Here is a 16,537-nt window from a genome sequence, read left to right on the forward strand (position 1 = left end):
GTGTGGAGGAGGAGGATAGAGTATAAGGCATAGATTAATACTGAGTGTGGAGGAGAAGGATAGAGTATAAGGCATAGATTAATACTGAGTGTGGAGGAGAAGGATTGAGTATACGGCATAGATTAATACTGAGTGTGTCTTAAGGGATAATTAAATGGTCCTTACTCAACACACGTTGTAATTTAAGACAGGTGACGGACAAACCCTGTATTTACACCTTTATGCTGAGTACCTGGCCTTGTTCCTCGTGTACCTGGACTAGTCTGTCTGTCTGTTTGTCTGTCTGTCTGTTTGTCTGTCTGTCTAATTCTTTACCTCCACACCCTTTATCTTCATCTTTTTTTTCTTGTTCCTCTTGTGTCCTCGACGATTTATCAGAATTTATCTTTTCCCTTAGCTCTCTCTCTCTCTCTCTAACCTGACCTAACCTAACCTAACCTAACCCACCCAGGTAAGGTTAGGGTGTATAATCATCAGGGGAATTAAACTATATGGTGAGTAATCCTCGTGTGATCTTCTCTTGGGCTACTGACCATTGTTCGTGTACCTACAGTGTTCCCCTACAAGCTGCCCCGTATGTAAACTACCAAGCCAATGTTACTGAATAATCCAAATATCTATTAATTTCATATCAACACTTAATAAATCAATAAAATATATTACAATTATGTTTTTTTTTGGTTACTGTATATTAAAAGACAATTATCTCACTTAAAGAATACTTGTACTTTATCACACGTTAGGTTAGGTTAGGTTTGGTTAGCTTAGGTTAGATTTAGGATAATTTTGTGGGGGTTAATCATCAGGTGAAATAAACCGAGGTGTCTAAATATTCAGGTGATCTAATTAACACCTACAAAATACATAACGCCTTCACATTATTCATCTTACATTAAAATTACACTTAATAATATTTTTCACTGATTATTCACACTTAATTACCCATCACACAACAAAGACGTCATTACAGATCTTTTCCTTCTCACTCTCTCTATATTTAGCGGCCAGTTATTACCCTAAAAGAACTACGTCATTGCACTGTATTTCATTCCCCAGGATGCAGGACAGTGTGGCGACGCTAAATCCCACAACAGCCTGGGAAAGAAATACTAAAGCGGATTCCCCCCCAAGAACGTAAAACAAAGATTTTTGCCTTTACTTATTTATTTATTTTCTTTTCGCGGGTGGAAGTCCTCTGGTTTATCTTCACTTTCCCTTTGTTGTGTGTGTGTGTGTGTGTGTGTGTGTGTGTGTGTGTGTGTGTGTGTGTGTGTACAAGTAGTTGTTATATGCATGTGTGTATGTGTATAGCTGCTGTGTTTGTTTGTGTGTGTGTGTGTGTGTGTGTGTGTGTGTGTGTGTGTGTGTGTGTGTGTGTGTGTGTGTGTGTGTGTGTGTGTGTGTACAAGTAGTTGTTATATGCATGTGTGTGTGTGTATAGCTGCTGTGTGTGTTTGTTGTGTGTGTGTGTGTGTGTGTGTGTGTGTGTGTGTGTGTGTGTGTGTGTGTGTGTGTGTGTGTACCAGTAGTTGTTATATGCATGTGTGTATGTGTATAGCTGCTGTGTTTGTTTGTGTGTGTGTGTGTGTGTGTGTGTGTGTGTGTGTGTGTGTGTGTGTGTGTGTGTGTACAAGTGTTGTTATATGCATGTGTGTGCATGTGTATAGCTGCTGTGTTTGTTTGTGTGTGTGTGTGTACAAGTAGTTGTTGTATGCATGTGTGTATGTGTTTAGCTGCTGTGTGTGTGTATAGCTGCTCTGTGTCTGTCTGTCTGCACGCGCACTTTTTAAGATAAACTGCAACACGTCTGCAACAAATACCAAAAAGAATTAAACAAACATGAGAGGCGGACTGACTGTTGCAAAGACCTGCAGGGAAAAATAATTACACAATGCTCGGTGTATCACAGGTTACCATCCTCTCTCCTCGGCTGAAGAAGAAGAAGAAGAAGAAGAAGAAGAAGAAGAAGAAGAAGAAGAAGAAGAAGAAGAAGACACAAAACTCATATAGTTCGTCCTCCCAAACTTTCCGTTCTTTATATAAATCTTATAGAAAACGGTATAGGGGAGCTATTGAGTGAGGGATAACTGGCTCAGTCAAGTCGACCATTACTGTACACATATGACGACAGTAGTCCAGGAGGGAGTACAAGTGAGTTCAGTTCAGTTCAGTTCAGTTCAGTTCCGTTCCGTTCAGTTCAGTTCAGTTCAGTTCAGTTCAGTTTTATTCAGGTAAATCGGCATACAAGTTTACAATGATTCAGCGTGATATAGACAAAGCAGGTATACAATTCAGAATACAATATGAGACAATGCGGTTACACAACATACATACATAGTGCATATATATAAACAATGTATCTAGACAGTGCAGGTGTAGAAACAATGTATCGACATAGTGAAAGTATATTTATACAGTGCAGGTATATATACAGTGCAGGTGTAAATACAATATATCTAGACAGTGCAGGTATATATACAGTGCAGGTGTAAATACAATGTATCTAGACAGTGCAGGTACAGGTATATATACGGTGCAGTATGAACAATATATCTAGACAGTGCGGGACAGTGCATACATACAGTGCAGGTGTAGTGAACACAATATATCTCTGCAGGTATATATACAGTGCGGTGTAAAACAATATATCTAGACAGTGCAGGTATATATACGGTGCAGGTGTAAATACAATATATTTATACAGTGCAGGTATATATACAGTGCAGGTGTAAATACAATATATCTAGACAGTGCGGGTATATACATACAGTGCAGGTGTAGAAACAATATATCTAGACAGTGCAGGTATATATACAGTGCAGGTGTAAAAACAATATATCTAGACAGTGCAGGTATATATACAGTGCAGGTGTAAATACAATATATGTAGACAGTGCAGGTATATATAGAATTGCAAGGTGTAAATACAATATATTTATACGGTACAGGTATATATACAGTGCGGGTGTAAATACAATATATCTGACAGTGCGGGTATATATACAGTGCAGGTGTAAATACAATATATCTAGACAGTGCAGGTATATACATACAGTGCAGGTGTAGAAACAATATATCTAGACAGTGCAGGTATATATACAGTGCAGGTGTAAACAATATATCTAGACAGTGCAGGTATATTTATGCAATTTTGCAGGTATATATACAGTGCAGGTGTAAAACAATATATCTAGACAGTAGGTATATATACAGTGCAGGTGTAATACAATATGTAGACAGTGCAGGTATATTTATACGGTGCAGGTATATATACAGTGCAGGTGTAAATACAATATATTTATACAGTGCAGGTATATTTATACAGTGCAGGTATATATACAGTGCAGGTGTAAATACAATATATCTAGACAGTGCGGGTATATATACAGTGCAGGTGTAAAAACAATATATCTAGACAGTGCAGGTATATATACAGTGCAGGTGTAAATACAATATATGTAGACAGTGCAGGTATATTTATACAGTGCAGGTATATATACAGTGCAGGTGTAAATACAATATATCTAGACAGTGCGGGTATATATACAGTGCAGGTGTAAATACAATATATGTAGACAGTGCAGGTATATTTATACAGTGCAGGTATATATACAGTGCAGGTGTAAATACAATATATCTAGACAGTGCAGGTATATTTATACAGTGCAGGTATATATACAGTGCAGGTGTAAATACAATATATCTAGACAGTGCAGGTATATATACAGTGCAGGTGTAGAAACAATGTATGCAGACAGTAAGGCAACTCGACCAAGGAGATAGCCAACAAAATCATCAGATACTTATTTGCAGTCTGAATAACAGTCTAAGGTTCACTACAGCAGTTTGGCCTAAGACTTGACGGTGACTGTCATGGTAAGACTTGGTGGGTTAATGGTGTCATTACTTGTACAGTGTTACACCTATTACCAAATATTAGGGATCATCTGAAGAATAGCCACCCCAGCTTATTTCACCTGATGGTTAAATATTATAACGCTACCTGTGGATTGTCTTGTGTTAGGTTAGGTTTAAGGTCTTTAATCATCTGGTAAAATAAGTTGGGGTTCCTAATCTTCAGGTGATCCTTTTTATTTTGCTTGTTTGTCAACGCCGTGAACGTTTGTTTTAACGTGAATCTGTGTACAAACGGGATTACGTTGTTGTATAAGCATGTTTACTCAGGATGCCAACGTCATTTTATATACATTTATTAACGCACTAAGGAGGGAAACAAATGTCGTCTTCACAATTTACACACGAGGAAGGTGACGACCATTTGTTTACAACTAATAATAGGAATGAACGTTTGTTTGTAAACGTTTATGTACAGTTGCAGAAATGTGTTCCTACAGCCCCTGTGATAACCCGTGTCTCCAAATGGCCAACCTATATGACCTATAGCAAACCTATCCACCAATCACGTCCGTCGTTACACCACCAATACCCATTCATTCATAAATAGTGATACTTCTACTGTGATATTGTCATTTGGAGACACGGGTTACCACAGGGGCTGTAGGAACACATTTCCGCAACGGTACACGGTATGAAAGGTTTCGAATGAGTTCACAGACCTTCATTTGCAAAGGATGAAGGATACGAGAGTGTTTATATACATTAACAAAGGATTAGGTCTAGGAACTTTCTTACAGACAATTCCTTACACACGATGAAAGCTGAGTGCCTCTGTTTACAAACATATATCTACCCAAGAGGAAAGGTAGAAACTACTATTTACAAACGTTGTTATTCATTCCACAACAATTTAAATAATGAGTTACTTAATGCACAAGGCAGAACATACCATACAAAAGACTCAGATCAAACAACAATGAACCGAAATGGATAAATAATTATTTAAAGAATATTATTGGACAAAGGAAGGCTATAGGTAGGAGAATAAATCGTGGTGAAGTTTACCTCTGAGATTATTATAAGGTATTGGCCGGTAGGGTTAAGACCGAGATAAGAAAAGCAAAGAGGAATAATGAACTGAAGGTAGCAAGGGAGGCGAAGTCAAACCCCAAGGGATTCTATCAAATGTATCAAACTAAAACACGAGAAAAGATTGGACCAATACAGTCAGATACCGGCGAGCTAACTGATAACCACGGTGAAATGAGCAATAATCTGAATAAATATTTTTCAACAGTTTTTACCACCGAAATTTTAAACATTATACCCGAGGCACCGATTCTATACAGAGATAGTGAAGAAAATAAATTAAGCAAGATAGTAGTGACAAGTAATGATGTTAGTAAGCAAATATACAAACTAAAGCCTAATAAGTCGCCAGGTCCTGATGAGATATTTACCAGAGTATTAAAGGAATGTAAGGAAGAGCTTAGTATGCCATTAACAAAGTTGTTTAACATGTCCTTAAAGTCGGGTGTAGTACCAAAATCCTGGAGAATTGCGAATGTAATACTAATTTTCAAGAAGGGAGATAGATCACTGTCCTCTAACTGCCGTCCAATCAGTCTAACATCAATTGTAGGCAAATTACTGGAAGCAATCATTTCAAAATCTATTCGAAATCGCCAGGAAATCAATGATTCCCAACATGGCTTCACAAGCGGGCACTCATGTCTAACTAATCTATTAACATTCTTTTTATCTGTTTTCAAATCAGTGGACGAGGGGCACAATTATGATGTGGTATATCTCGACTTTAGCAAAGCCTTCGACAGAGTCCCCCACGAAAGACTAATGAGGAAAGTGGAGGCCCATGGCATTAAAGGAGATATTCTTAAATGGATTAGGGCGTGGTTACAGGACAGGAAACAGCGAATGAGCATTAACGGCACGAAATCCGATTGGAGCAACGTCACTAGTGGAGTTCCCCAAGGCTCAGTACTTGGACCATTATTATTTATTATATACATAAACGACATAGATATCGGCGTAGACAGCAACATAAGTAAATTTGCTGATGACACTAAAATAGGGCGTGTAATTAAATCTGACGAGGACTTGGCAAAACTACAGGAAGATCTAAACAAATTTTTCGAATGGTCTGAAAAATGGCAGATGAAATTCAATGTGGACAAATGTAAAGTACTCAGTATAGGAGATGTAAACAAGGAAACCAGATATCAGATGAACAACGATGTTATTGAGAAATCCAAATGTGAGAAAGATTTAGGAGTAATGATAAGTAGGTATCTTAAGCCAAGTAAACAATGTGTATTTGCTCGAAACAAGGCTAATAAAGTACTAGGGTTCATACAAAGGAGTGTTAGTTACAAGACTAGCGAGGTCATCCTACAACTATATCTTGCGCTTGTGAGACCTCACTTGGATTACGCATGCAGTTCAATTTTGGTCACTGTATTACAGAATGGATATAGAATCCTTGGAAAGAATTCAGAGGAGAATGACAAGACTAATCCCGGGCATTAGGAACCTTGAGTACAGAGACAGGTTAAAGCATCTTAATTTGCACTCCCTCGAGAGACGTAGAGTGAGGGGCGATATGATAGAGGTGTATAAATGGAAGTCAGGGCTAAACAAAGGGGACATTACAAAGTTACTCAAACTATCCAACCAGGAGCGAACTCGTAACAATGGTTTTAAATTAGACAAATTTAGATTTAGGCGCGAAACAGGTAAACACTGGTTTGGAAATAGAGTGGTGGACGAGTGAAACAAGTTACCAAATATCATCATTAACTCGAATAAGCTGGATAGCTTTAAACATAGGTTAGGTGGATATATGAGCTATAGGGGTTGGGTGTAAATGGGGCTGCCCAGTATGGGCCAATAGGGCTGCTGCAGTTTCCTCCATTCTTATGTTTTTATGTCAAACCTAAAAAACAAAACCGTTATTTACACTGATACAAGACACACGTGACTGTATGTATACAAGCATCAGAGCTGCAAATCTTTGTACACGTTATCTGAAGTGTCAGGCAGCTTATAGGACATTGTTAACCCGCCATGCAGGCACATAAACACGCCATGATACACACAGAATAGTGTTTAGTGAGGACCTGAACTCAAAAAGTTTAAATGTTTACACGCACGCTCTTTAAAACATAACATTTTTGTACACGTTTGGTCCCTGTGTGTGTGTGTGTGTGTGTGTGTGTGTGTGTGTGTGTGTGTGTGTGTGTGCGCTTCGAAGCATGACGCCACCTGCATACAACAACCCCGACACAATGACGCCTACACACACAACTAAATACTGTATGGACGCCGGAATCTACGCTCTCCTGCCCCCCCACCCCCTCCCCCTCCTTCTCAGTCCCTTCGCTCATACTGACGCTCCCACATAGTAGTACTACCTAGTGAGGGGAATTTACGTTCCCCTTCCTTGTCCCCCTCACCCTCCGTCCTCGCCAGGTAGAAACAGAGCTCCCTTTTCCCTCACTTCCCCTCAGTGCATTCCTCCCTAACCCCTTATATTCTCCTCCTCGCAAGGGACGTCCTCACCCCTCACTCTCCCTTCAGTTCAGTCTTCCCTTACCCCTTACAGTCTCCTCTCGTTCCCCAACCCTCCTCCTTCCCCTCGTCGCCAGGCAGGTAGGTAGCGGCCTCTGGCCTGGCGCCGGGTTGGCATTTACCTGCCTCCCCTCTGATTCATACCTGGCGTTTCCCCTCGATGGCGCCTCACCTGTCCTGTCGTGACCTTATTGTTGAGTCACTCCCCTCTACCTGTCCTCCACCTCTCTCTCCTCCTTCCTTTTCTCTGTATTCTTCTATTTTATATCTTCTTCTTCTTCTTATTCTTTTTCTTCTTCTTACCCCTAAGCTGGACGAAATCTTTAACGTGTACCAAAATCCGTGATATAAATTTTATGTCTTCAACCAAAGTGAATTTTTGTTTTACAAGTTCAATCTTTGACGGGATTTGGGGCCAATAGACACAATAAAATGTGTTTCCTTTCCACATACATACCTCCCACACACACACACACACACACACACACACACACACACACACACACACACACACACACACACACACACACACACACACACACACACAGAATGGCACCACCTAAAGACGTGACCCTTTAATTTATTACACGGATGCGGAAGGAACATTATTCATTATACACATTTTGTTACATGGCCCCCCCCGCCCTCTCTCTCATATCACCCATCTTTTCTCCTCACTCTTCAACCCACCACCACCACCCCATTAACCCCCCCTCCCCCCCACTGCCGTCAGTAAGGGTGGCGTCGGTACTAGTGAGTCACGAACTGGCGCCGATGGAGGGAGGGAGGGAGGGAAGGTGCGTCCGAAGTAGCGTCACCCCCCTACCCCACACACCCAACGCGGCGCCACACAGGTAAGACGCCCAGGTGCTCATTAATACCTGGGGTGGCGGCGCTCCTCTGTCCAGACGCCGTCCGCCGCTATCGTCGTGTCGTCGCCGTTTGGAATGTTGATGGTTGTAGCAGCAGGTTAATTCATTCGTATTCCTGCTAGTTTGTAGTGCACTCTTCTTACTCTTCTAGGCCTTCTCTCCTTCACTCCCTCTTTTTTACCCATCCTTCTCTCCCTCTATTTCCCCTTCCTCACTTCCGCCTTACTTCCGTCTATCTCTCACTGCTTATCTCCCTCTTTCCCTCCCTCTCTCTCCCTCCTTCTCTCCCTTTATCTCTCCCCCCTGCCTTACATCTTCCAACTCCTCCTTCCCTCCCTTTGTTTCAGCGTCATCCCACTTGGACGGTTACAGATATAATCGTTCATACGTCACAAATTCTAGGAGAAATATTGTATTTATTATAAGATTATATTATGACAAATAAAATATATTTATACTAGGATTAACAAACGAAGATTATTGTTTTAATTGTTACTATTATTGTGATTTTTATTATTATAGTGATTATTATTATTTTAATTGTTGTTAACTGCTTTTAACTTAATAATTAAATATAACTCATTTGTATTCCAATATTTCATGCTATACCTGTATTCGTAGTCATGAAAAAATTACTTATTTGTAGATCCTGTCAGTAAGTCAGGTTAACAACCTTAATATCCACTTGATCAGTGGTCAGGCATGACCTCAGGTGACCTTATAATAGCGTCAAAACTAAAATAGTTGAGTCAGTATTCTTTATAATAAAACATTCCTAATATAGCTTAGGTTGTATGTTGTTATTATTAATATAATTCATATTATATTGCTATAATTCATTCATCCTAATATAATTCATAATATATTCTCATAAGAAACAGTTTTTCTAATTGAATTTGTGATACACGGACAATTTTTAACGATAATCGTTCATCTGGGAGTCGTCATAGTGGCAAGTAATCCTTTATTTCACCTCCCTCTTCCCCGCCTACACACATGTTTCTCTCTCTCCTGTTCTCCCTGCTCTCTCTCCCCCTTCCCTCCACCCCATCCCTTTATTTCTCCCCCCTGCCCGCCATCCTTTCCTCCCTCCACTTCCCTTACTCACACACACACCTTCCCTCCCTCCATACTGCTATCCTACCTTTCTCCATCTCTCCTTCACTGCTATCCTCCTCCCTTCACACTGCTATCCTCCCCTCCACCTGCTATCCTCCCCTCCACACTGCCTCCTCCCTCCTTCACTGCTATCCTCCCCCTCCACACTGCTATCCTCCCCCTCCACACTGCTATCCTCCTCCCTTCACCTGCTATCCTCCCCCCCCTCCACACTGCTATCCTCCCCCTCCACTGCTATCCTCCCCCTCCACACTGCTATCCTCCCCCCTTCACACTGCTATCCTCCCTCCCTCCACACTGCTATCCTCCCCCCTCCCACTGCTATCCTCCCCTTCACTGCTATCCTCCCCCTCCACCCTGCTATCCTCCCCCCTCACTCTGCTATCCTCCCCTTCACACTGCTATCCTCCCCCCCTCCACACTGCTATCCTCCCCTCCACCTGCTATCCTCCTCCTTCACACTGCTATCCTCCCTCCCTTCACACTGCATCCTCCCTCCTTCACACTGCTATCCTCCCCCCCTCCACCCTGCTATCCTCCCCCCTCCCACACTGCTATCCTCCCCTCCACACTGCTATCCTCCCTCCTTCACTGCTATCCTCCCTCCTTCACACTGCTATCCTCTCCCCCCCCTCCACCCTGCTATCCTCCCCTCCACACTGCTATCCTCCCCTCCACACTGCTATCCTCCCCCCTCCACTGCTATCCTCCTCCCTTCACTGCTATCCTCCTCCCTTCACCTGCTATCCTCCCTCCCCTCCACACTGCTATCCTCCCCCCCTCCACACTGCTATCCTCCCTCCCACATTGCTATCCTCCCCCTCCCACACTGCTACTCCCCTCCACTGCTATCCTCCCCCCTCACTGCTATCCTTCCCCTCCACACTGCTATCCTCCCCCTCCCACACTGCTATCCTCCCTCCCTCCACACTGCTATCCTCCCCCTCCACACTGCTATCCTCCTCCCTCCACTGCTATCCTTCCCCTCCACACTGCTATCCTCCCCCCTCCACACTGCTATCCTCCCCCCCCCTCCCACACTGCTATCCTCCCTCCCCTCCCACCTGCTATCCTCCCCCCCTCCACACTGCTATCCTCCCCCTCCACACTGCTATCTCCCCTCCCACACTGCTATCCTCCCCCCTCCACACTGTATCCTCCCTCCTCCACACTGCTATCCCCCCTCTACACTGCTATCCCCCCCTCCCACTGCTATCCCCCTCCCACCTGCTATCCTCCCCTCCCTGCTATATCCTCCCCCTCCACACTGCTATCCCCCCCTCCACACTGCTATCCCCCCCTCCCACCTGCTATCCTCCCCCTCCACACTGCCATCTCCCCCTCCACACTGCTATCCCCCCTCCCACTGCTATCCCCCTCACACTGCTATCCTCCCCTCCCACACTGCTATCCTATCCCCCCCTCCACACTGCTATCCCCCCTCCACACTGCTATCCTCCCCCTCCCACACTGCCTATCCTCCCTCCACACTGCTATCCTCCCCTCCCACCTGCTATCCCCCCCTCCACACCTCCCCCCCTCCCACACTGCTATCCCCCCCTCCCACACTGCCTATCCTCCCCCCTCCACACTGCTATCCTCCCCCCCTCCACACTGCTATCCTCCCCCCTCCCACACTGCTATCCCACACTGCTATCCTCCCCCTCCACACTGCTATCCCCCCTCCCACTGCTATCCCTCCCCCTCCACACTGCTATCCCCCTCACTGCTATCCTCCCCTCCACACTGCTATCCCCCTCCCACCTGCTATCCTCCCCTCCCACACTGCTTCTCCCCCCCTCCACACTGCTATCCCCCCCTCCACACTGCTATCCTCCCCCCTCCACACTGCTATCCCCCCCTCCACACTGCTATCCTCCCCCTCCACACTGCTATCCCCCCTCTCCACACTGCTATCCTCCCTCCCTATTTTCTTCTCACCTTTGACCAACATTCTCTAAAATTAAATAAATTATTCAATGGCCAGCCGAGACCATTCTTCAAGTTCCTCAGAATCTGTCCATCCATTTTGAGCTGCTGTTGACACACACACACACACACACACACACACACACACACACACACACACACACACACACCGGGAACGGATTTCAAAGGATAAAACTTTAATCAATTAATTCATGTTTAATACACCGACCCCAGGTAAATCCTCACAAGTGAAGAAAGACGCTAATGTGTGTGTTCTGTGTGTGTGTGAAGAGAGAGAGAGAGAGAGAGAAAAAAAAAAAAAAAAAAAAAAAAACCATCTTAAACGCTTCACTAATTTGACAGGTAATCAGGCTAATGAATAGCCGGAGCTTCAGAATTAAGTTGAAGTTTATTGAGTGTTGCTGACAGGTGAGTGTTGGGGGAATGTCAGGACGGAGAGAGAGAGAGAGAGAGAGAGAGAGAGAGAGAGAGAGAGAGAGAGAGAGAGCAGAAAGAAACAGTGTAGGCCTACTGTACTGTACTGCACAGTAGACGATGGTTCATAGTAGATTGATATTTGTTTTTATCTATCCCTTTATTTTCTATCTATCTATCTATCTATCTATCTATCTATCTATCTATCTATCTATCTATCTCACCCAAAGGAGCTACAACAGGAGGTTATGTCAGGGTATAATATTAGAGGCGAGAAATTGTAACTACACCACCGACTGATTGGCCGACGTTTACCCTCACTTTATTGTTTCTAATGGACATTCCGCCGCCACACGCACGACCAACACCCTCCACCATCCCGTCCCACATTTTCCATTTCCCCTCTCCTTCCCATCCTCCACACCCCACCCCACCCACCCCCACCACCACCCCACACCATTCCCTTCCATCCTCCCTTACATCTCTCACCCCCTCCCACCTCTCCTTCCTACCCTCACCCTACATCTCCCATCCTCTTGGTCCCCTTCCCACCTTTTCCATCTCTCCCATTCCCCTTCCTACCTCTTCTATACCCCCCTCCCACCCCTCTCATCCCCTATCTTTTTCAGTCCACATTACCTCTCATGTTCCCCCTTCCCTCTTCCTCTCCACCCCTCCCAACATTCCCCCTCCCTCCTCCCCTCCCCTTCCACCCCTCACGATACAAATAACTATAGAAAATATTGATGGTTGGGCAAGTCCATTTATACCGTTCGATTACTCAGGATAAGCGATCGATCGACACGCAATATGGGTCACAGTACCGTAGAGGGGAGAGCCTGGGCGGTGGTTTGTAATTAGTCATTGTTATTTTCTGTATATTTTACTAGCCTATATGTAGTAATTTAATGATATTTGAGGGGGAGGTTAGGTTAGGTTAGGGTTATGTTTGGTTAGGTTAGCGTTATGTTTGGTTAGGTTAGCGTTATGTTTGGTTAGGTTAGCGTTATGTTTGGTTAAGTTAGCGTTAGGTTAGGTTAGCGTTATGTTTGGTTAAGTTAGCGTTATGTTTGGTTAGGTTAGCGTTAGGTTGGGTTAGGTTAGATTTGATCACGTTACGTTAGATTTGGTTAGGTTAGGTTAGGTTAGCGCTGGTGTTTAAATGTTCTAAGATAAATAAAGTAGGGTGTCTAGTCTTGATGAGATCCGCCGACGTATTAATCCAAGTGTTGGGATGAATAGACGAACTGGATCCATTCTCAGGGCAAGTTGTGGTGCTAGTAGTTGTGGCAGTGGTTTTAATAGTTGTGGTAGTGGTGTTTGTACTCGTGATAGTGGTGCTAGTAGTTGTTGTAGTGGCTTTAATAGTTATGGTAGCGGTGCTAGTATTTGTGGTAGTGGTGCAAGTAGTTGTTGTAGTGGTTTTAATATTATGGTAGACGTGCTAGTAGTTGTGGTAGTCGTGTTACGTGTTAGTAGTTGTGGTAGTGGTGTTACGTGGTAGTAGTTGTGGTAGTGATGTTATTAGTTGTGGTAGTGGTGCTAGTAGTTGTGGTAGTGGTGCTAGTAGTTGTTGTAGTACTGTTAGTAGTTGTGGTAGTGATGTTAGTAGTTGTGTTCGTGATGTTAGTAGTTGTGGTAGCAGTGTTGATTATTGTAGTAGAAGTAGTAGGATATTCTTGCTATTTATCCCAAATTAGCTAGCCCACACTGGTTAGTCTTCAATTAGAATATGACGTCCAATGTATAAAACCTGTGTGGCAGTGAGAAGTGATACCACCCTCAGTGTCAAGACCTGACTGAATTACTCAGAATAGACAAACTATACTACAAGCTTTGTCAATAAATTTTTTAAACTAAAAAAAAAAGTACGTCTTCTAGTACAGTAGTGTGTGTGTGTGTGTATGTGTGTGTGTGTGTGTGTGTGTGTGTGTGTGTGTGTGTGTGTGTGTGTGTGTGTGTGTGTGTGTGAATGGATAGTTTGAAGTGATTATTGATAATTCTCTGCCCTTTCCTCACTCCTCCTTTCTTTCCTCCCTCACCCTCCTTTTTTCTCCTCCTCCCCCCCCCACCGTGTCAGGTCACATTACATCAACTCATCAGCCGTGAAACCAGATAAAGTCCTATACAATCTCCTCCTCCTCTCTCCTCCTCTTCTCAGTCTCTTCTCCTCTTCCTCCTTCTCTCACTCTCTCCTCCTATTCTCAGTCTCTTCTCATCTTCCTCCTTCTCTCACTCTCTCCTCCTCCTCCAACTCCTCCTCCTGTCTCCTCCTCTCATTCTTCTCCTCCTCCTCCACTTATTCTCTCCTCCTCCTCCTCCTGTCTCTTCTCACTCTCTCCTCCTTCTCCTCCACTCACTCTCTCCTCCCACTCTCTCCTCCTCCTCCTCTCACTCTCCTCCTCATCTCACTCTCTCTTTCTATGTGTATGTGTATGAGTATTAAATCAAGTGAATGTTATGCTTTTACTGATGGTTCTGTGCAGACAAACACAGGTAGAACAGGCTGTGTAATTGTAATATATAAAGAAAAAGAGATGATAGTGTCAAACAAACAAAAGCTGAACAACTGGGCCAGCACAACACAAACTGAACTAACTGGAATCTACTTAGCCACAGACTACCTCAAAGAAAATGGAGGTGGGGTGATACTCTGTGACTCTCAAAGTGCTTTAAAATCAATGAACAGCCCGTCAGGTTCTATGTCTAAAGTTGTATGTGATATGAAAAGAAATGTGATAATTGCCAATGAGAACAACTCTCGTATCGAATTTGTGTGGATTCCGTCTCATGTTGGAATTAGGTATCATGATTGTGCTGATAGACTCGCCAATGAGGCATGTAAGAAAGAAAATGTTGACCGTGACCTTGGCCTGTCCAATGCTGTACTTAAAAACATTCAAGTCAGAATCATGAACCCTGATCTAGAAGAAGTGAGAAATGCAGAGAGACCTGGCAGTTGTAGCATTAGTAAATATGACAAATTTTGTGACAAGAGGTACCGGTATGGTCAGCATAAGGACAGAACTAGACAATGTGATGTAGTCGTGGCCAGTATTAGGCTAGGATACAGACACATCTGGCAAGTTAGTAACGCTGTACCCATACCGGAACACTCGGCATGTAAACTTTGTGATAAACCTTTAAAGCATACACTTGATCACTATATTATTGAATGTGACATTATCAAAGACTTCAGGCCACCTGGCTTATTGTATCATGAACTTTGTAATTACTACATTGAATCAGGGGTGCTTGAGGACATTGTTGCTGTTTATCCAAAATTTGCTAGCCCACACTGATTAGTCTTCAATTAGAATATGACGTCTAATGTATATGAACCACTGTCCTGCATACATGGCATTGAACAGTGACATCACCCACATGACTCTGACCTATATATACTGTTAATGAATATGATGTATTCCTTTGTATATGAACTTCTGTCTTGCATGGCAGTGAGAAGTGATACCACCCTCAGTGTCATGACCTGACTGAATCACTCACAATAGACAAACTGTACTACAACCTTTACCAATAATTTTGTTAAACTAAAAAAAAACTTTCCATACACGTTTACTCTCACTCACTCTGACTTTCACCGTCACATTTTTGTTTCCCCGTTCTCCCTCTCCCACTCACTCCCACTCTCCCATCCCTTTTCCACTCACACACTCAGTCTCCCATTCCTCTATCACCCTCACTCCCCTCACACTCAGTCTCCCATTCCTCTATCACCCTCACTCCCACTCACACCACTCAGTCTCCCATCCCTCTTACACCCTCTCCCCTCACCCCCTCAGTCTCCCATTCCTCCTATCCCCTCAATCCCTCCCACACACTCAGTCTCCCATTCCTCGATCACCCCACTCCCACTCACACACTCAGTCTCCCATTCCTCGATCACCCTCACTACCCCACACCTCAGTCTCCCATTCTCTCACACTCCCTCACTCAGTCTCCCCATTCCCATCTCACCCTCCCCCTCAGCGTGGCCATGTTCGTGACAGACTGACCCGCGTGGCGTCGGTGTCTCTCCTCTCCCTCAACCCCCCCCACTCACACACCACCTCGGCGTGCTACAGTTCTCTCCCCTCCCCTTCCCCCCCCCTCTCTTCAATGAATACCTCCCTCTGAGTCACGCTCCCCCAGCACCACGCGCCTTCTCTCCTCCTCCCTCCTCCCCTTCCCCTCACTCCTCCCTCGGCGTGCCTACACTCCATGTCCCCCACCTCCCCCCCTCCTCAATGAACTCTCCCTTATCCCACTATTTGAGTCACGTTTGTTCCACCACGTCCTTTCCATGCACCCTCCACACTCCCCATACCACCTCCACACTCCCCAAGTCTCCTAACCTTTCGGAACCACCATGCCCTGAACCCTCAACCCAACACACCTCCTTCCACGCCACCCACGCCCCTCTACGCCACCACGCCCCCTCTCCGCCACCACGCCCCACGCCCCCTCCGCCACGCCACCACGCCCCTCTACGCCACCACGCCCCCTCTATGCCACCACGCCCCCTCCATGCCACCACGCCCCACGCCTTGCCACCACGCCCCTCACCACCACGCCCCTCTTACCACGCCCCTCTCGCCACCACGCCCCACGCCACCACGCTCTATCTACACCACGCCCCCTATGCCCCACGCCACGCACGCCCCCCTCTATGCCACCACGCCCCCCTCTATGCCACCACGCCCCCTCTACGCCACCACGCCCCTTTTACGCCACCA

This window comes from Homarus americanus, unplaced genomic scaffold (genome assembly GCF_018991925.1).
Source record: "Homarus americanus isolate GMGI-L3 unplaced genomic scaffold, GMGI_Hamer_2.0 scaffold11022, whole genome shotgun sequence".
NCBI classification, from domain to species: Eukaryota; Metazoa; Arthropoda; class Malacostraca; order Decapoda; family Nephropidae; genus Homarus; species Homarus americanus.